The sequence below is a fragment of the Pseudophryne corroboree genome, unplaced genomic scaffold, assembly GCF_028390025.1.
Source record: "Pseudophryne corroboree isolate aPseCor3 unplaced genomic scaffold, aPseCor3.hap2 scaffold_121, whole genome shotgun sequence".
Lineage (NCBI taxonomy): Eukaryota > Metazoa > Chordata > Amphibia > Anura > Myobatrachidae > Pseudophryne > Pseudophryne corroboree.
The window spans coordinates 1,474,723-1,492,825 of record NW_026967835.1 but is presented as its reverse complement, the minus strand read 5'-3'; the positions used below and the strand labels follow the sequence as shown (position 1 = coordinate 1,492,825).

General features: G+C 46.6%; 17 non-coding genes across 17 annotated transcripts; 10 read left to right on the top strand and 7 right to left on the bottom strand.

The window, feature by feature from the left end:
- Window positions 1–5,259: 5,259 nt before the first annotated feature.
- LOC134992062 (U5 spliceosomal RNA) lies at window positions 5,260–5,375 on the bottom strand. The gene has a single exon (XR_010196256.1). It is a non-coding gene; the product is annotated as a U5 spliceosomal RNA (small nuclear RNA).
- A 275-nt stretch (window positions 5,376–5,650) lies between these two features.
- LOC134992007 (U5 spliceosomal RNA) lies at window positions 5,651–5,766 on the bottom strand. The gene has a single exon (XR_010196204.1). It is a non-coding gene; the product is annotated as a U5 spliceosomal RNA (small nuclear RNA).
- A 286-nt stretch (window positions 5,767–6,052) lies between these two features.
- LOC134992045 (U5 spliceosomal RNA) lies at window positions 6,053–6,168 on the bottom strand. Its single transcript, XR_010196239.1, has one exon. It is a non-coding gene; the product is annotated as a U5 spliceosomal RNA (small nuclear RNA).
- A 270-nt stretch (window positions 6,169–6,438) lies between these two features.
- On the bottom strand, window positions 6,439–6,554 carry LOC134992015 (U5 spliceosomal RNA). The gene has a single exon (XR_010196212.1). It is a non-coding gene; the product is annotated as a U5 spliceosomal RNA (small nuclear RNA).
- Window positions 6,555–6,698: 144 nt separating this feature from the next.
- On the top strand, window positions 6,699–6,861 carry LOC134992037 (U1 spliceosomal RNA). Its single transcript, XR_010196232.1, has one exon. It is a non-coding gene; the product is annotated as a U1 spliceosomal RNA (small nuclear RNA).
- Window positions 6,862–11,663: 4,802 nt separating this feature from the next.
- LOC134992073 (U5 spliceosomal RNA) lies at window positions 11,664–11,776 on the bottom strand. Its single transcript, XR_010196267.1, has one exon. It is a non-coding gene; the product is annotated as a U5 spliceosomal RNA (small nuclear RNA).
- Window positions 11,777–12,062: 286 nt separating this feature from the next.
- On the bottom strand, window positions 12,063–12,179 carry LOC134992081 (U5 spliceosomal RNA). Its single transcript, XR_010196275.1, has one exon. It is a non-coding gene; the product is annotated as a U5 spliceosomal RNA (small nuclear RNA).
- Window positions 12,180–12,449: 270 nt separating this feature from the next.
- Window positions 12,450–12,565, bottom strand: LOC134992023 (U5 spliceosomal RNA). Its single transcript, XR_010196218.1, has one exon. It is a non-coding gene; the product is annotated as a U5 spliceosomal RNA (small nuclear RNA).
- Window positions 12,566–12,709: 144 nt separating this feature from the next.
- Window positions 12,710–12,873, top strand: LOC134992162 (U1 spliceosomal RNA). The gene has a single exon (XR_010196350.1). It is a non-coding gene; the product is annotated as a U1 spliceosomal RNA (small nuclear RNA).
- Window positions 12,874–13,025: 152 nt separating this feature from the next.
- On the top strand, window positions 13,026–13,188 carry LOC134991888 (U1 spliceosomal RNA). Its single transcript, XR_010196109.1, has one exon. It is a non-coding gene; the product is annotated as a U1 spliceosomal RNA (small nuclear RNA).
- A 674-nt stretch (window positions 13,189–13,862) lies between these two features.
- Window positions 13,863–14,026, top strand: LOC134992485 (U1 spliceosomal RNA). The gene has a single exon (XR_010196645.1). It is a non-coding gene; the product is annotated as a U1 spliceosomal RNA (small nuclear RNA).
- Window positions 14,027–14,178: 152 nt separating this feature from the next.
- Window positions 14,179–14,341, top strand: LOC134992351 (U1 spliceosomal RNA). Its single transcript, XR_010196527.1, has one exon. It is a non-coding gene; the product is annotated as a U1 spliceosomal RNA (small nuclear RNA).
- A 671-nt stretch (window positions 14,342–15,012) lies between these two features.
- LOC134992186 (U1 spliceosomal RNA) lies at window positions 15,013–15,176 on the top strand. Its single transcript, XR_010196373.1, has one exon. It is a non-coding gene; the product is annotated as a U1 spliceosomal RNA (small nuclear RNA).
- A 152-nt stretch (window positions 15,177–15,328) lies between these two features.
- LOC134991947 (U1 spliceosomal RNA) lies at window positions 15,329–15,491 on the top strand. The gene has a single exon (XR_010196154.1). It is a non-coding gene; the product is annotated as a U1 spliceosomal RNA (small nuclear RNA).
- A 674-nt stretch (window positions 15,492–16,165) lies between these two features.
- On the top strand, window positions 16,166–16,329 carry LOC134992474 (U1 spliceosomal RNA). The gene has a single exon (XR_010196635.1). It is a non-coding gene; the product is annotated as a U1 spliceosomal RNA (small nuclear RNA).
- A 972-nt stretch (window positions 16,330–17,301) lies between these two features.
- LOC134992245 (U1 spliceosomal RNA) lies at window positions 17,302–17,465 on the top strand. The gene has a single exon (XR_010196429.1). It is a non-coding gene; the product is annotated as a U1 spliceosomal RNA (small nuclear RNA).
- Window positions 17,466–17,617: 152 nt separating this feature from the next.
- LOC134992457 (U1 spliceosomal RNA) lies at window positions 17,618–17,780 on the top strand. Its single transcript, XR_010196619.1, has one exon. It is a non-coding gene; the product is annotated as a U1 spliceosomal RNA (small nuclear RNA).
- Window positions 17,781–18,103: the final 323 nt, after the last annotated feature.

The window sequence follows — 18,103 nt, the reverse complement described above, 5'->3', positions numbered from 1 at the left end:
TGCACAGTGACAGGGCATGGCCACCCAGCATGACGCCTCCATTCTTGACCATGCTGTAATTGCAGTCGCACTGCAGTTCAGCGTGATCATAAAAAATGGTGTAGCCTCCTGCTGGTGCAGACTGTATGTGCGTGCAGGAAGCCGCCACCATTTTTGTGATCACAGCGGCTGAATGTGATGTCATACAGCCGCTGTGACCACGCCCCCTGTGTCTCCTCCGTTGCAGACCCCATTTTGAAGCCTTGCCCCCGCACCGCTCCATCCCTGACTTGGAAATGGAGTGTTGCTGACCCCCCTCTCCCCCCCCCGCCCCGATTGACAGGCAGAGGCGATCGCATTCTCTGCGGGGTGCTGCAGAAAATGCAGGCACATGCGTATGCTGTTAGCAATTTTTGCAGTTGGATCGCTTATTGTGATTGCATTCCAACCTGAATCAGGCCCTATTACCTATCACAATGCGCTGCGGGCAGTACAAAATTGGGTTAATATAGGAGTAAAACTCCCAGACCTGTGCTCCTTAACTGTACCTGGTGGCTAGTGGAGCGGCTGCCCAGTAATCAGTGTCCACGCCAGTGCGCACACGGTCCACCCCCTACGGCCACGCTCCCCTTCATCAGCGGCCTCGTGATCCGGAAGGGCGGTGTGTGTGTGACTGACCTTAGGAAGAAACTGGAGCCTCCGCTGCAGTGACCCAGCAACCAGGGCACGGGAGTATACAGCGCCGCTGGGAGTGATGAAGCTGCAGTAAAGATGTCTATTAGACCTAGCCTGCTGCAGCCCTTGTAGATTCTCATAAAACAAGTTCTTCTTTTCTTGTCAAAATTAATAGCTAAGAATAGGCTGCCTGAGGCAGGCCCCTGTTAAGTGGCCTGCTACTGAAGGCACCAACTACAAACTGAGCTCCCTGTTCATGGAAGCGGGGTTATAGAGGAGGATGCGCTGAGCATCTTGGGAACAGTCAAAAGCTTTGAGCCGGTTGGTGCCTCAGATCAAGATCCTACTCTACACCCCAATGTGAATCCTTGTGGAGTCCAGTGTACCCCACAGAAGAAATTAATGTGTCACACCCATTGGCAGCAACCTTAGAATAGCTGCTGACGGGCACAATTGAGAAAGGAAGGGGGGGGGGGGACATTTGAATCCAGCACATAGATGCAATTCAAATATGTAATTTGTACCTTCCTATTTTAAAATATAATGGATGAACCTCACCCTGTGAGAACAATCTTCATGATCAAGAGATCTCATATGCAAAATAAGTATGAGTTGGGATAGGGCTAGGGAGGGTGGCTGCTCGGGCAGCCCCTCCCCCGTCAAGTTAAGGAGATTCAACTGAGGACGCACAAGGGAACTCTCGTCTGGGGACAACAACTGCAGGGAGACCACATCTGTTCAGATGAACATGGGAGGGTGGAAGGCTGCCTAATATTGAAGCACCATCAAATATCAAACCATATGCAACAACTAGTACAAGCATTCCTGGGGGAAGGTCTGCAGAAGACGGATTTGCATACGGTGATGTCATCCAAGATGTGGGCCAAAGTTGGCTGGAACCCTCATCTGCATATGAAAAGAGAAAAGGGGCATGCAGGGCATGGCGGCCTTTTGCGGTGCTTGGATGACCCCTAGTTCGCATTAAACACCCCCACCCTCCTTTGGTGTGGGGCTCATGTTGGCCATGCCCCATCCCCTGAAGCATTCAAGCTGATTTCTTGCAGCAGCTGGGCACTGTAACAGCTCCAGAGCTGTTCTGTAAGGCAAGTAAAAGGGTGTGGGCCCTGCAGCACCACCTGTAGTTCGCATTGTGCGTTGGAAGGCACAAAGTAAGCAGACGGGAGGAGAAGTCAGGATAGTGCGCAAGGGCATCCTTTTCTCTTAGTCCGTAGAGGATGCTGGGGTCACATTAAGAACCATGGGGTATAGACGGGATCCGCAAGAGACATGGGCACTTTAAGACTTTCAAAGGGTGTGAACTGGCTCCTCCCTCTATGCCCCTCCTCCAGACTCCAGTTATAGGAACTGTGCCCAGGGAGACGGACATTTCGAGGAAAGGATTTATTGTTAAACTAAGGTGAGCATCTTACCAGCTCACACCTTAAGCATGCCGCAGAACGTGGCATTCAACAGAACACAAGCCAACGGCATGAACAATTGCAGCAAAAAGCTGACCAGAACCATAACATAACATGTGTATAACCACAAGTAATAACTGCAGACACAGTATGGACTGGGACGGGTGCCCAGCATCCTCTACGGACTAAGAGAAAAGGATTTACCGGTAGGTATTAAAATCCTATTTTCTCATACGACCTAGAGGATGCTGGGGTCACATTAAGAACCATGGGGTTATACCAAAGCTCTTGAACGGGTGGGAGAGTGCGTACGACTCTGCAGCACCGAATGACCCAACTTGAGGTTATCATCAGCCAAGGTATCAAACTTGTAAAACTTAGCAAAAGTGTTTACTAAATAGCTGCTCGGCAAAGTTGCAATGCCGAGACTCCCCGACCAGCTGCCCAGGATGAACCCACCTTTCTAGTAGAATGGGTCTTCACCTAATTCAGTAACGGCAATCCTGCCATGGAATGAGCATGCTGAATCTTACCACAGATCCAGCGCATAATGGTCTACATGGAAGCAGGACACCCAATCCTGTTGGGAGCATACAGGACAAACAGAGCCTCTGTTTTCCTAATCTGAACCGTTCTGGTGACATAAATTTTCAAAGTTCTGACCACAGCCAGAGACTTTGACTCAACGAAGGTGTCAGTGGCCAAAGGCACCATGTGGAAAGATGAACCACCTTCGGCAGAAATTGTTGACGTGTCCTCAATTCTGCTCTATCTTCATGAAAGATCAAATAAAGGCTCTTGTGATACTGCATGGTTTGTACTGTTTTCCATGTGTTCCCAGATCTTTCAAGCAAGTAGCATGGTCAAGAAAGTTCTGTTTGAAAAGAAACAACATTTACTGTCATTGTTATAGAATTTGGGAGAAAAAACAAGAAGAAATCTGCACTGTTGACGCACTGGACAGAATGAATGAATCATAAAATATAACCTTTATTAAGTATGTATTAAAATTGGATAAATATTAATATTATTATCCCAAACTGCAGTGAAACATAAAGGTTAAAATCACAGAACTAACATACATGTGCATAAGAAGAATAAAGAGATGTGAAAAAAAGGTTTAAAAAGCGTGTCCGTGTGTGATTATTTTTGAAGGCACAACCCTGGCGGGGTTGTTTATATAGATATATATGTTGCTAATAATCACTTTCTAGCGTAATGTTATTAAATAGCTGTTAGTATCTATGTCGTCAGGTACCACTGGGTCGTATCCTATATACTCCCTTCACTCAATAGGGGTTACCTCCCGGGAAGCCATCCCCATTGGCGAATTTGTGGGGGTGATTGAGTATAACCGGTAAGCTAACCTCCAATTTGTGGGGTGCTTAGGTAGATGGGGATCACTTATTTCTCTGTGTCCCCTAAGACTATATTCCTAAATTCAATACCACAGGGGGATAGCTTTCTATATCGGATAAGGAATCACTTGATAGGGAAATCTCTATGCATCATGGAAAGATCATATTTATTAATATCCAAACTAAAAAAATGATGAATAGCTTTAATTTAGCTGTTTAGATATAGTTAATTGGCGAGATATACCAACAGGTGCGGTTGCCTTAAGGAATATGGCAATTCCAATATAAATAGCAGCCCTCCTTCATATAATCAGCCAGATCTTATTAAATCTGGTCCAGATATAGCCGTTCAGATATACTTAATTGACAACATATATCAATCGGTGGGGTTGCCTTAAGGAATATAGCAATTCCAATTCTCATATAAATAGCAACCTTCCTTCATATATTCAGCCAGATCTTATTTAATCTGATCTAGGCGTAGGCAATAATGCTTTCCTTAGAGGTATAGCCACCTCAATTCTTATTAGGAAGCAAAGTGTCTGTCATAATGGTTTATCCAATTCATCTAAGAAATAATATATTCCATGTGTCAGAGATTCATTACTCTCTATTTACACTGTTAAAGAGTTAATTCTTATTATGTTACAGTGTAATGAAATTATCATATAGGGAGATGTGGCAATTCCATGTGCTATATATATAATAACCCTTAGTGGTCCAGATTCCACAATGAGGAATTTTCTTATAAACCGCTGAAACACACAGCTGTTTGACTGACTTCCAAATATATCTATCTCACTTTGTAACAGTCTTATGATAGAGAAACTGTTACATATTCGGTCACTTAGTTATCTAAAGGTAAACAGACTCAGTGTGAGGGTAATATAATATATCAAATGCGCTGTCAATAATCGTGGTAACTGGTGTAATAATGTGGTATATTGAGTATGCTAGTAAGGCATATAACTGCTCTCCAGCCTTTAAGTGTTACCAATCAATTTGTTACACTGTAAAGGATTTATGGTGTCCTGTTAGGACATGCAGCTGCTAGGCTGACTCAAAGATTTATCCATTTGTAACAATTATGTAACAGTTATATACATGTTACTGGTATTACATAGAAATAGTATGACACAGGCCAGCAGTCCCATGTGTCTAGATTCCACAATAGGAGATTTTCTTTGTCTTATAAACTGCTGGAACACACAGCTGCTAGACTGACTTCAAATATATATATTACTTTGTAACAGTCTTATAGTAAAGAGACTGTTACACACTGTCATTTAGTTATCTCAAGGTTAGCAGATTCTGTGTGAGGATAGTGTTCTGTTAGAACATGCAGCTGCTAGGCTGACTCATAGAAAATGTATCCATTTGTAACAAATGACACATACAGCATTAAATTAATATCTATAGCAGCCCATGTGACATCTCTACTCTTATCATAATTGTCTGGTTATTGCCAATCTGGACAGCAGGAGTGATATATATTCACTAGTCCCAATATCCCATCATATAAATATACCCACACTGATATACTTTCTTATCAAGAGTTATTAGTAGCTATCTGTATGCACTTTAGACATTGTATCTGCTAAGTGACATCATATCTAGTGTATTCCTTTCTTATAGCTCAGCTTCTATTCCCTATTAGTGGAGACTAACAGCTAACATCATAATCATATATTTTTGTTTTATAACATTTCACATGAGTCAAATACACGCGGACACGCCGTGCCCTACACGTGTGTTTCACTGCATCTATGGCAACTTACATTAAAGCTAACAAGAAAGCACACTCGTTCTGTCTTTAAACTGATAAAAGAAACCCCAATAATATGGGGCATGCAAAAATTGAGATAAAACTCAGTTTTGCTCCTCTCCACGGAAATCTTTAATAAAAGGCGAAATATTTGTTAGTTCTGAAGAGAAACCAGAGCATGACCAAGATTCCACCTGTCGCCTGAGTGCCATGCCAGCAGTTCTCATTGAGCTCAAAGTGAGCACCCAATTTGAAAGAAAGATAGCAGATTTCTCACCAGGCTTCCCCTAGCTATAAACATGGTTTGTACTCTTTTCCATGTGTTCCCAGATCTTTCAAGCAATTAGTATAGTCAAGAAAGTTCTGTTTGAAAAGAAACAAACATTTACTGTCATTTCTATGCAAATGAGCTTACATTAAAGCACACTCGTTCTATCTTTAAACAGATAAAATAAAACCCCAATAAGATGGGGAATGCAAAATTTGAGATAAAACTCAGTTTTGCTCCTCTCCACGGAAATCTTTAGTAAAAGGCGAAAGATTTGTTCGTTCTGAAGAGAAACCAGAGCATGACCAAGATTCCACCTGTCGCCTGAGTGCCATGCCAGCAGTCCTCATTCAGCTCAAAGTGAGCACCCAATTTGAAAGAAAGAAAGCAGATTTCTCACCAGGCTTCCCCTTGCTATAAGCATGGTTTGTACTCTTTTCCATGTGCTCCCAGATCTTTCAAGCAAGTAGCATGGTCAAGAAAGTTCTGTTTGAAAAGAAACAGACATTTACTGTCATTGTTATACAAATAAACTTACATTAAAGCCAACAAGAAAGCACACTCATTCTGTCCTTAAACTGATAAAAGAAACCCCAATAATATGGGGCATGCAAAAATTGAGATAAAACTCAGTTTTGCTCCTCTCCACGGAAATCTTTAATAAATGGCGAAAGATTTGTTCATTCTGAAGAGAAACCAGAGCATGACCAAGATTCCACCTGTCGCCTGAGTGCCATGCCAGCAGTCCTCATTCAGATCAAAGTGAGCGCCCAATTTGAAAGAAAGCAGATTTCTCACCTGGCTTCTCCTTGCTATAAGCATGGTTTGTACTGTATTCCATGTGCTCCCAGATCTTTCAAGCAAGTAGCATGGTCAAGAAAGTTCTGTTTGAAAAGAAACAAACATTTACTGTAATTTCTATGCAAATGAGCTTTCATTAAAGCACACTCATTCTATCTTTAAACCGATAAAAGAAAATCCAAAAAGATGGGGCATGCAAAAATTGAGGTAAAACTCAGTTTTGCTCCTCTCCACGGAAATCTTTAGTAAAAGGCGAAAGATTTGTTCGTTCTGAAGAGAAGCCAGAGCATGACCAAGATTTTCATCTGAAAATATGTGTTCTCCCTGCAGTTGTTGTCCCCAGATGAGAGTTCCCTTGTGCTGCCTCAGTTGAATCTCCTTTACTTGACAGAGATGTGCCTGAGCAGCGGCCCTCCCCAGCCCTATCCCAAATCATACTTATTTTGCATAGGAGATACCATGGTCATGAAGATTGTTCTCCCAGGGTGAGGTTCATTCATTGCATTCTGGGTATGCTGACCCCTGTGATTTCCCCAATGTGGGAAACTCGACTGCATTATTTGTGGTAGTGGGGGACTGTGTTTGTGCTTTCCTCTGGTCAGCTCTGGTAAAAGTCAGATTTCTTTGTCTCAGATCTTCCTCTAGCCTTGTTCTTCTTTCGAGAGTTCCCTTGTGCTGCCTCAGTTGGATCTCCTTCACTTGACAGGGGGTGCCCGAGCAGCAATCCTCCACAGCTCTAGCCCAACTCCTACTTACCTGCCAGGTGAGATACTATGATCTTCACTGTTAGGGCAATCAGGATGTGGAATTCCCTGCCAGGGAAGGTGGTAATGGCGGACTCTGTAATTGGATTTAAAAAAGGAATGGATACATTTCTGAATGAAAAAGCTATCTAAGGTTATAATACTTAAAATATCAACATGGTTAATCCGGGGGTAACATGAGTTATAGTAGCTAACTAGTCATAAAACATTATTCAGCAGGTATGTAGAATCATCACAACTTAAAACAGGTTGAACACGATGGGCAATTTGCCTCTATTCAACCTCAAAAACTATGTTACTATATTACTATGTTACTGTAGTATACAGAAAACCAAAATGCAATGAACAGTGATAGTGAGCACTGATGAGGATACTAGAACTGACACTGAGCAGCAAGATGCAGCACTGGACTATTAGTAATGTACTGTAGTATGCTGAGCACCACAATGCAGCACAAGACAATGAGCAGTGATACTGAGCACTGATGAGGATACTACTGAGAACTGACACTGAGCAGGAGAGACACACTACTAGTATTACTGAGCAGCAATAAGGTACCACTGATACTGAGCACTGATATTGAGATTTCCACTGAGAGAACATAGCCACGTCCATTCCGCTCTCTCTTCAATGCACGAGTAAAAATGGCGGCAACGCGCAGCTCTTTATATGGAATCCGAATCTCGCGAGAATCCGACAGCGGGATGATGACATTTTCCCTTGTTCAGGTTTTGCGAGTCAGGCGGGAACAACCGAGCCTGCCTCGGACCAGTGTAAACAACGTGGAGTTCGTGGGGAATTCGGTTCTCGGAGAACCGAACCCGCTCCTCTCTACCTTATACCAATCAATTTTTTTATTTTCAATCTAAGCCCCTGCAGTTTTCTGTAAGCATCTGCTTCGCTATGATGATCAACAAGTCACAAGGGCAAACACTCAGGGCTTGAGGCGTAGATCTTAGGACCAGCTGCTACAAGCATGGCAGAGGTGTCACTATCACTGGTGACACCCAGAGAGGTGGCGAGGGAGATTGTAATGCAGTGCGCGCAGATAAGCAGCGCAATGGTAAAAAGGAGGCATGGTTTCATAGGTAGGGGCGTGGCCTGGTGGCCTGAATCTACATTTTGTTGCTCCGGGTGTCCCGGGGGTTGGGGGCTGCACCCGGGGACTAGTGTGTGAGCGGTGCTGGCTCCTGCACAGTGAAAGGGCATGGCCACCCAGCATGACGCCTCCCTTCTTGACCATGCTGTAATTGCAGTCGCACTGCAGTTCAGCGTGATCATAAAAAATGGTGTAGCCTCCTGCTGGTGCCGACTGTATGTGCGCGCAGGAAGCCGCCACCATTTTTGTGATCACAGCGGCTGAATGTGATGTCATACAGCCGCTGTGACCACGCCCCCTGTGTCTACTCCGTTGCAGACCCCATTTTGAAGCCTTGCCCCCGCACCGCTCCATCCCTGACTTGGAAATGGAGTGTTGCTGACCCACCTATCCCCCCCCGCCCCGATTGACAGGCAGAGGCGATCGCATTCTCTGCGGGGTGCCGCAGAAAATGCAGGCACATGCGTATGCTCTTAGCAATTTTTGCAGTTGGATCGCTTATTGTGATTGCAATCCAACCTGAATCAGGCCCTATTACCTATCACAATGCGCTGCGGGCAGTACAAAATTGGGTTAATATAGGAGAAAAACCCCCAGACCTGTGCTCCTTAACTGTACCTGGTGGCTAGTGGAGCGGCTGCCCAGTAATCAGTGTCCACGCCAGTGCGCACACGGTCCACCCCCTACGGCCACGCTCCCCTTCATCAGCGGCCTCGTGATCCGGAAGGGTGGTGTGTGTGTGACTGACCTTAGGATGAAACCGGACCCTCCGCTGCAGTGACCCAGCAACCAGGGCACGGGAGTATACAGCGCCGCTGGGAGTGATGAAGCTGCAGTAAAGATGTCTATTAGACCTAGCCTGCTGCAGCCCTTGTAGATTCTCATAAAACAAGTTCTTCTTTTCTTGTCAAAATTTATAGCTAAGAATAGGCTGCCTGAGGCAGGCCCCTGTTAAGTGGCCTGCTACTGAAGGCACCAACTACAAACTGAGCTCCCTGTTCATGGAAGCGGGGTTATAGAGGAGAATGCACTGAGCATCTTGGGAACAGTCAAAAGCTTTGAGCCGGTTGGTGCCTCAGATCAAGATCCTACTCTACACCCCAATGTGAATCCTTGTGGAGTCCAGTGTACCCCACAGAAGAAATTAATGTGTCACACCCATTGGCAGCAACCTTAGAATAGCTGCTGACGGGCACAATTGAGAAAGGAAGGGGGGGGGGGACATTTGAATCCAGCACATAAATGCAATTCAAATATGTAATTTGTACCTTCCTATTTTAAAATATAATGGATGAACCTCACCCTGTGAGAACAATCTTCATGATCAAGAGATCTCATATGCAAAATAAGTATGAGTTGGGATAGGGCTGGGGAGGGTGGCTGCTCGGGCAGCCCCTCCCCCGTCAAGTTAAGGAGATTCAACTGAGGAAGCACAAGGGAACTCTCGTCTGGGGACAACAACTGCAGGGAGACCACATCTTTTCAGATGAACATGGGAGGGCGGAAGGCTGCCTAATACTGAAGCACCATCAAATATCAAACCATATGCAACATCTAGTACAAGCCTTCCTGGGGGAAGGTCTGCAGCAGACGGATTTGCATACAGTGATGTTATTCAAGCAGTGGGCCAAAGTTGGCTGGAACCCTCATCTGCATATGAAAAGAGAAAAGGGGCGTGCAGGGCATGGCGGCCTTTTGCAGTGCTTGGATGACCCCTAGTTCTCATTAAACACCCCCACCCTCCTTTGGTGTGGGGCTCATGTTGGCCATGCCCCATCCCCTGAAGCATTCAAGCTGATTTCTTGCAGCAGCTGGGCACTGTAACAGCTCCAGAGCTGTTCTGTAAGGCAAGTAAAAGGGTGTGGGCCCTGCAGCACCACCTGTAGTTTGCATTGTGCGTTGGAAGGCACAAAGTAAGCAGACGGGAGGAGAAGTCAGGATAGTGCGCAAGGGCATCCTTTTCTCTTAGTCCGTAGAGGATGCTGGGGTCACATTAAGAACCATGGGGTATAGACGGGATCCGCAAGAGACATGGGCACTTTAAGACTATCAAAGGGTGTGAACTGGCTCCTCCCTCTATGCCCCTCCTCCAGACTCCAGTTATAGGAACTGTGCCCATGGAGACGGACATTTCGAGGAAAGGATTTATTGTTAAACTAAGGTGAGCATCTTACCAGCTCACACCTTAAGCATGCCGCAGAACGTGGCATTCAACAGAACACAAGCCAACGGCATGAATAATTGCAGCAAAAAGCTGACCAGAACCATAACACAACATGTGTATAACCACAAGTAATAACTGCAGACACAGTATGGACTGGGACGGGTGCCCAGCATCCTCTACAGACTAAGAGAAAAGGATTTACCGGTAGGTATTAAAATCCTATTTTCTCATACGACCTAGAGGATGCTGGGGTCACATTAAGAACCATGGGGTTATACCAAAGCTCTTGAACGGGTGGAAGAGTGCGTACGACTCTGCAGCACCGAATGACCCAACTTGAAGTTATCATCGGCCAAGGTATCAAACTTGTAAAACTTAGCAAAAGTGTTTACTAAATAGCTGCTCGGCAAAGTTGCAATGCCGAGACTCCCCGACCAGCTGCCCAGGATGAACCCACCTTTCTAGTAGAATGGGTCTTCACCTAATTCAGTAACGGCAATCCTGCCATGGAATGAGCATGCTGAATCTTACCACAGATCCAGCGCATAATGGTCTACATGGAAGCAGGACACCCAATCCTGTTGGGAGCATACAGGACAAACAGAGCCTCTGTTTTCCTAATCTGAACCGTTCTGGTGACATAAATTTTCAAAGTTCTGACCACAGCCAGAGACTTTGACTCAACGAAGGTGTCAGTGGCCAAAGGCACCATGTGGAAAGATGAACCACCTTCGGCAGAAATTGTTGACGTGTCCTCAATTCTGCTCTATCTTCATGAAAGATCAAATAAAGGCTCTTGTGATACTGCATGGTTTGTACTGTTTTCCATGTGCTCCCAGATCTTTCAAGCAAGTAGCATGGTCAAGAAAGTTCTGTTTGAAAAGAAACAAACATTTACTGTCATTGTTATGCAAATAAACTTACATTAAAGCTAACCAGAAAGCACACTCGTTCTGTCTTTAAACTGATAAAAGAAACCCCAATAATATGGGCATACCTCCCAACTTTGTCGGCTCGCAAAGAGGGACACACGCGCGGCGAAGTCGCACGCGCTCCCAAAAAGGGCGTGGCCTAAGTAAAAAGGGGCATGGCTTCGCGGGAGGACCCGCGATCGCGAGTCACGCCCCCGTTTTCGGCACTGAGGGGGCATGCCCAGCGCTCTGTGAGCCGCTGGCATGCCACCTCTCCCTCTGACTTCAGTGAATAGACGCTGTGCGCACAGCGACTATTCACCGCTGCTCTGCTAAGCAGGGCAGCGACAGACAGAGCCTCCCAACTGTCCTCCCCACCGCGGGACACTGCGGCCCGCAGGTGGGACAGCGGGACAGTCCCCAAAAAACGGGACTGTCCCGCGAAAATCGGGACAGTTGGGAGGTATGATATGGGGCATGCAAAAATTGAGATAAAACTCAGTTTTGCTCCTCTCCACGGAAATCTTTAGTAAAAGGCGAAAGATTTGTTCGTTCTGAAGAGAAACCAGAGCATGACCAAGATTCCACCTGTCGCCTGAGTGCCATGCCAGCAGTCCTCATTCAGCTCAAAGTGAGCACCCAATTTGAAAGAAAGAAAGCAGATTTCTCACCAGGCTTCCCCTTGCTATAAACATGGTTTGTACTCTTTTCCATGTGCTCCCAGATCTTTCAAGCAATTAGTATGGTCAAGAAAGTTCTGCTTGAAAAGAAACAGACATTTATTGTCATTGTTATGCAAATAAACTTACATTAAAGCTAACAAGAAAGCACACTCGTTCTGTCTTTAAACTGATAAAAGAAACCCCAATAATATGGGGCATGCAAAAATTGAGATAAAACTCAGTTTTGCTCCTCTCCACGGATAATCTTTAATAAAAGGCGAAAGATTTGTTCATTCTGAAGAGAAACCAGAGCATGACCAAGATTCCACCTGTCGCCTGAGTGCTGTGCCAGCAGTCCTCATTCAGATCAAAGTGAGCGCCCAATTTGAAAGAAAGCAGATTTCTCACCTGGCTTCTCCTTGCTATAAGCATGGTTTGTACTGTATTCCATGTGCTCCCAGATCTTTAAAGCAAGTAGCATGGTCAAGAAAGTTCTGTTTGAACATAAATAAACATTTACTGTCATTTCTATGCAAATGAGCTTACATTAAAGCACACTCATTCTATCTTTAAACCGGTAAAAGAAACCCCAAAAAGATGGGGCATGCAAAAATTGAGATAAAACTCGGTTTTGCTCCTCTCCACGGAAATCTTTAGTAAGAGGCGAAAGATTTGTTCGTTCTGAAGAGAAACCAGAGCATGACCAAGATTTTTATCTGAAAATATGTGTTCTCCCTGCAGTTGTTGTCCCCAGATGAGAGTTCCCTTGTGCTGCCTCAGCTGAATCTCCTTTACTTGACAGAGATGTGCCTGAGCAGCGGCCCTCCCCAGCCCTATCCCAAATCATACTTATTTTGCATAGGCGATACCATGGTCATGAAGATTGTTCTCCCAGGGTGAGGTTCATTCATTGCATTCTGGGTATGCTGACCCCTGTGATTTCCCCAAATGTGGGAAACTCGACTGCATTATTTGTGGTAGTGGGGGACTGTGTTTGTGCTTTCCTCTAGTCAGCTCTGGTAAAAGTCAGATTTATTTGTCTCAGATCTTCCTCTAGCCTTGTTCTTCTTTCGAGAGTTCCCTTGTGCTGCCTAAGTTGGATCTCTTTCACTTGACAGGGGGGTGCCCGAGTAGCGACCCTCCCCAGCTCTAGCCCAACTCCTACTTACCTGCCAGGTGAGATACTATGATCATGAAGGTGCTTCTCCCAGGGCAAGGCTCACCCATTGCACTCTGGGTGTGGTGCCCCTGCGATTTCCCCAAATGTGGGAAGCTTGACTGCATAATTTGTGTTTCCCCTGGTCGGCTCTCGTATAATTCAGATCTCTTTGTCTCAGGTCTCTCTCCAGCCTAGTTTGCTGTCTGTTTCCACTTCTTTTTTCATGAGCCCCTCCCTTTTATACCCTTGTGCACTATCCTGACTTCTCCTCTTGTCTGCTTATTTTGTGCCTTCCAATGCACAATGCAAACTACAGGTAGTGCTGCAGGGCCCACACCCTTTTACTTGCCGTACAGAGCAGCTCTGGAGCTGTTACAGTGCCCAGCTGCTGCAAGAAATCAGCTTGAATGCTTCAGGGGCTGGGGCATAGCCAACATGAGCCCCACACCGAAGGAGGGTGGAGGTGTTTAATGCGAACTAGGGGTCATCCAAGCGCCGCAAAAGGCCGCTATGCCCTGCACGCCCCTTTTCTCTTTTCATATGCAGACGAGGGTTGAAGCCAACTTTGACCCACTGCTTGGATGACATCACCGTATGCAAATCCATCTGCTGCAGGCCTTCCCCCAGGAATGCTTGCACTAGTTGTTGCATTTGGTTTGTTGTTTGGGGGTGCTTCATTATTAGGCAGCCTTCTGCCCTCCCATGTTCATCTGAAAATATGTGTTCTCCCTGCAGTTGTTGTCCCCAGATGAGAGTTCCCTTGTGCTGCCTCAGTTGAATCTCCTTTACTTGACAGAGATGTGCCTGAGCAGCGGCCCTCCCCAGCCCTATCCCAAATCATACTTATTTTGCATAGGAGATACCATGGTCATGAAGATTGTTCTCCCAGGGTGAGGTTCATTCATTGCATTCTGGGTATGCTGACCCCTGTGATTTCCCCAAATGTGGGAAACTCGACTGCATTATTTGTGGTAGTGGGGGACTGTGTTTGTGCTTTCCTCTGGTCAGCTCTGGTAAAAGTCAGATTTATTTGTCTCAGATCTTCCTCTAGCCTTGTTCTTCTTTCGAGAGTTCCCTTGTGCTGCCTCAGTTGAATCTCCTTCACTTGACAGGGGGGTACCCGAGCAGCGACCCTCCCCAGCTCTAGCCCAACTTCTACTTACCTGGCAGGTGAGATACTATGATCATGTAGGTGCTTCTCCCAGGGCAAGGCTCACCCATTGCACTCTGGGTGTGCTGCTCCTGCGATTTCCCCAAATGTGGGAAACTTGACTGCATAATTTGTGTTTCCCCTGGTCGGCTCTCGTATAATTCAGATCTCTTTGTCTCAGGTCTCTCTCCAGCCTAGTTTGCTGTCTGTTTCAACTTCTCTTTTCTTGAGCCGCTCCCTTTTATGCCCTTGCGCACTATCCTGACTTCTCCCGTCTGCTTACTTTGTGCCTTCCAATGCATAATGCAAACTACAGGTAGTGCTGCAGGGCCCACACCCTTTTACTTGCCGTTCAGAGCAGCTCTGGAGCTGTTACAGTGCCCAGCTGCTGCAAGAAATCAGCTTGAATGCTTCAGGGGCTGGGGCATAGCCAACATGAGCCCCACACCGAAGGAGGGTGGAGGTGTTTAATGCGAACTAGGGGTCATCCAAGCGCCGCAAAAGGCCGCCATGCCCTGCACGCCCCTTTTCTCTTTTCATATGCAGACGAGGGTTGAAGCCAACTTTGACCCACTGCTTGGATGACATCACTATATGCAAATCCATCTGCTGCAGGCCTTCCCCCAGGAATGCTTGTACTAGTTGTTGCATTTGGTTTGTTGTTTGGGGGTGCTTCAGTATTAGGCAGCCTTCTGCCCTCCCATGTTTATCTGAAAATATGTGTTCTCCCTGCAGTTGTTGTCCCCAGATGAGAGTTCCCTTGTGCTGCCTCAGTTGAATCTCCTTTACTTGACAGAGATGTGCCTGAGCAGCGGCCCTCCCCAACCCTATCCCAAATCATACTTATTTTGCATAGGCGATACCATGGTCATGAAGATTGTTCTCCCAGGGTGAGGTTCATTCATTGCATTCTGGGTATGCTGACCCCTGTGATTTCCCCAAATGTGGGAAACTCGACTGCATTATTTGTGGTAGTGGGGGACTGTGTTTGTGCTTTCCTCTGGACAGCTCTGGTAAAAGTCAGATTTCTTTGTCTCAGATCTTCCTCTAGCCTTGTTCTTCTTTCGAGAGTTCCCTTGTGCTGCCTCAGTTGGATCTCTTTAACTTGACAGGGGGGTGCCCGAGCAGCGACCCTCCCCAGCTCTAGCCCAACTCCTACTTACTTGCCAGGTGAGATACTATGATCATGAAGGATCTTCTCCCAGGGCAAGGCTCACCCATTGCACTCTGGGTGTGGTGCCCCTGCGATTTCCCCAAATGTGGGAAGCTTGACTGCATAATTTGTGTTTCCCCTGGTCGGCTCTCGTATAATTCAGATCTCTTTGTCTCAGGTCTCTCTCCAGCCTAGTTTGCTGTCTGTTTCCACTTCTTTTTTCATGAGCCCCTCCCTTTTATACCCTTGTGCACTATCCTGACTTCTCCTCCTGTCTGCTTACTTTGTGCCTTCCAATGCACAATGCAAACTACAGGTAGTGCTGTAGGGCCCACACCCTTTTACTTGCCGTACAGAGCAGCTCTGGAGCTGTTACAGTGCCCAGCTACTGCAAGAAATCAGCTTGAATGCTTCAGGGGCTGGGGCACAGCCAACATGAGCCCCACACCGAAGGAGGGTGGAGGTGTTTAATGTGAACTAGGGGTCATCCAAGCACCGCAAAAGGCCGCCATGCCCTGCACGCCCCTTTTCTCTTTTCATATGCAGACGAGGGTTGAAGCCAACTTTGACCCACTGCTTGGATGACATCACCGTATGCAAATCCATCTGCTGCAGGCCTTCCCCCAGGAATGCTTGCACTAGTTGTTGCATTTGGTTTGTTGTTTGGGGGTGCTTCAGTATTAGGCAGCCTTCTGCCCTCCCATGTTCATCTGAAAATATGTGTTCTCCCTGCAGTTGTTGTCCCCAGATGAGAGTTCCCTTGTGCTGCCTCAGTTGAATCTCCTTTACTTGACAGAGATGTGCCTGAGCAGCGGCCCTCCCCAGCCCTATCCCAAATCATACTTATTTTGCATAGGAGATACCATGGTCATGAAGATTGTTCTCCCAGGGTGAGGTTCATTCATTGCATTCTGGGTATGCTGACCCCTGTGATTTCCCCAAATGTGGGAAACTCGACTGCATTATTTGTGGTAGTGGGGGACTGTGTTTGTGCTTTCCTCTGGTCAGCTCTGGTAAAAGTCAGATTTATTTGTCTCAGATCTTCCTCTAGCCTTGTTCTTCTTTCGAGAGTTTCCTTGTGCTGCCTCAGTTGGATCTCTTTCACTTGACAGGGGGGTGCCCGAGCAGCGACCCTCCCCAGCTCTAGCCCAACTCCTACTTACCTGCCAGGTGAGATACTATGATCATGAAGGTGCTTCTCCCAGGGCAAGGCTCACCCATTGCACTTTGATTTCCCCAAATGTGGGAAGCTTGACTGCATAATTTGTGTTTCCCCTGGTCGGCTCTCGTATAATTCAGATCTCTTTGTCTCAGGTCTCTCTCCAGCCTAGTTTGCTGTCTGTTTCCACTTCTTTTTTCATGAGCCCCTCCCTTTTATACCCTTGTGCACTATCCTGACTTCTCCTCCTGTCTGCTTACTTTGTGCCTTCCAATGCACAATGCAAACTACAGGTAGTGCTGCAGGGCCCACACCCTTTTACTTGCCGTACAGAGCAGCTCTGGAGCTGTTACAGTGCCCAGCTGCTGCAAGAAATCAGCTTGAATGCTTCAGGGGCTGGGGCATAGCCAACATGAGCCCCACACCGAAGGAGGGTGGAGGTGTTTAATGCGAACTAGGGGTCATCCAAGCGCCGCAAAAGGCCGCCATGCCCTGCACGCCCCTTTTCTCTTTTCATATGCAGACGAGGGTTGAAGCCAACTTTGACCCACTGCTTGGATGACATCACCGTATGCAAATCCATCTGCTGCAGGCCTTCCCCCAGGAATGCTTGCACTAGTTGATGCATTTGGTTTGTTGTTTGGGGGTGCTTCAGTATTAGGCAGCCTTCTGCCCTCCCATGTTCATCTGAAAATATGTGTTCTCCCTGCAGTTGTTGTCCCCAGATGAGAGTTCCCTTGTGCTGCCTCAGTTGAATCTCCTTTACTTGACAGAGATGTGCCTGAGCAGCGGCCCTCCCCAGCCCTATCCCAAATCATACTTATTTTGCATAGGAGATACCATGGTCATGAAGATTGTTCTCCCACGGTGAGGTTCATTCATTGCATTCTGGGTATGCTGACCCCTGTGATTTCCCCAAATGTGGGAAACTCGACTGCTTTATTTGTGGTAGTGGGGGACTGTGTTTGTGCTTTCCTCTGGTCAGCTCTGGTAAAAGTCAGATTTCTTTGTCTCAGATCTTCCTTTAGCCTTGTTCTTCTTTCGAGAGTTCCCTTGTGCTGCCTCAGTTGGATCTCCTTCACTTGACAGGGGGGTACCCGAGCAGCGACCCTCCCCAGCTCTAGCCCAACTTCTACTTACCTGGCAGGTGAGATACTATGATCATGTAGGTGCTTCTCCCAGGGCAAGGCTCACCCATTGCACTCTGGGTGTGCTGCTCCTGCGATTTCCCCAAATGTGTGAAACTTGACTGCATAATTTGTGTTTCCCCTGGTCGGCTCTTGTATAATTCAGATCTCTTTGTCTCAGGTCTCTCTCCAGCCTAGTTTGCTGTCTGTTTCAACTTCTCTTTTCTTGAGCCGCTCCCTTCTATGCCCTTGCGCACTATCCTGACTTCTCCCGTCTGCTTACTTTGTGCCTTCCAATGCACAATGCAAACTACAGGTAGTGCTGCAGGGCCCACACCCTTTTACTTGCCGTTCAGAGCTGCTCTGGAGCTGTTACAGTGCCCAGCTGCTGCAATAAATCAGCTTGAATGCTTCAGGGGATGGGGCATGGCCAACATGAGCCCCACACCAAAGGAGGGTGGGGTGTTTAATGCGAACTAGGGGTCATCCAG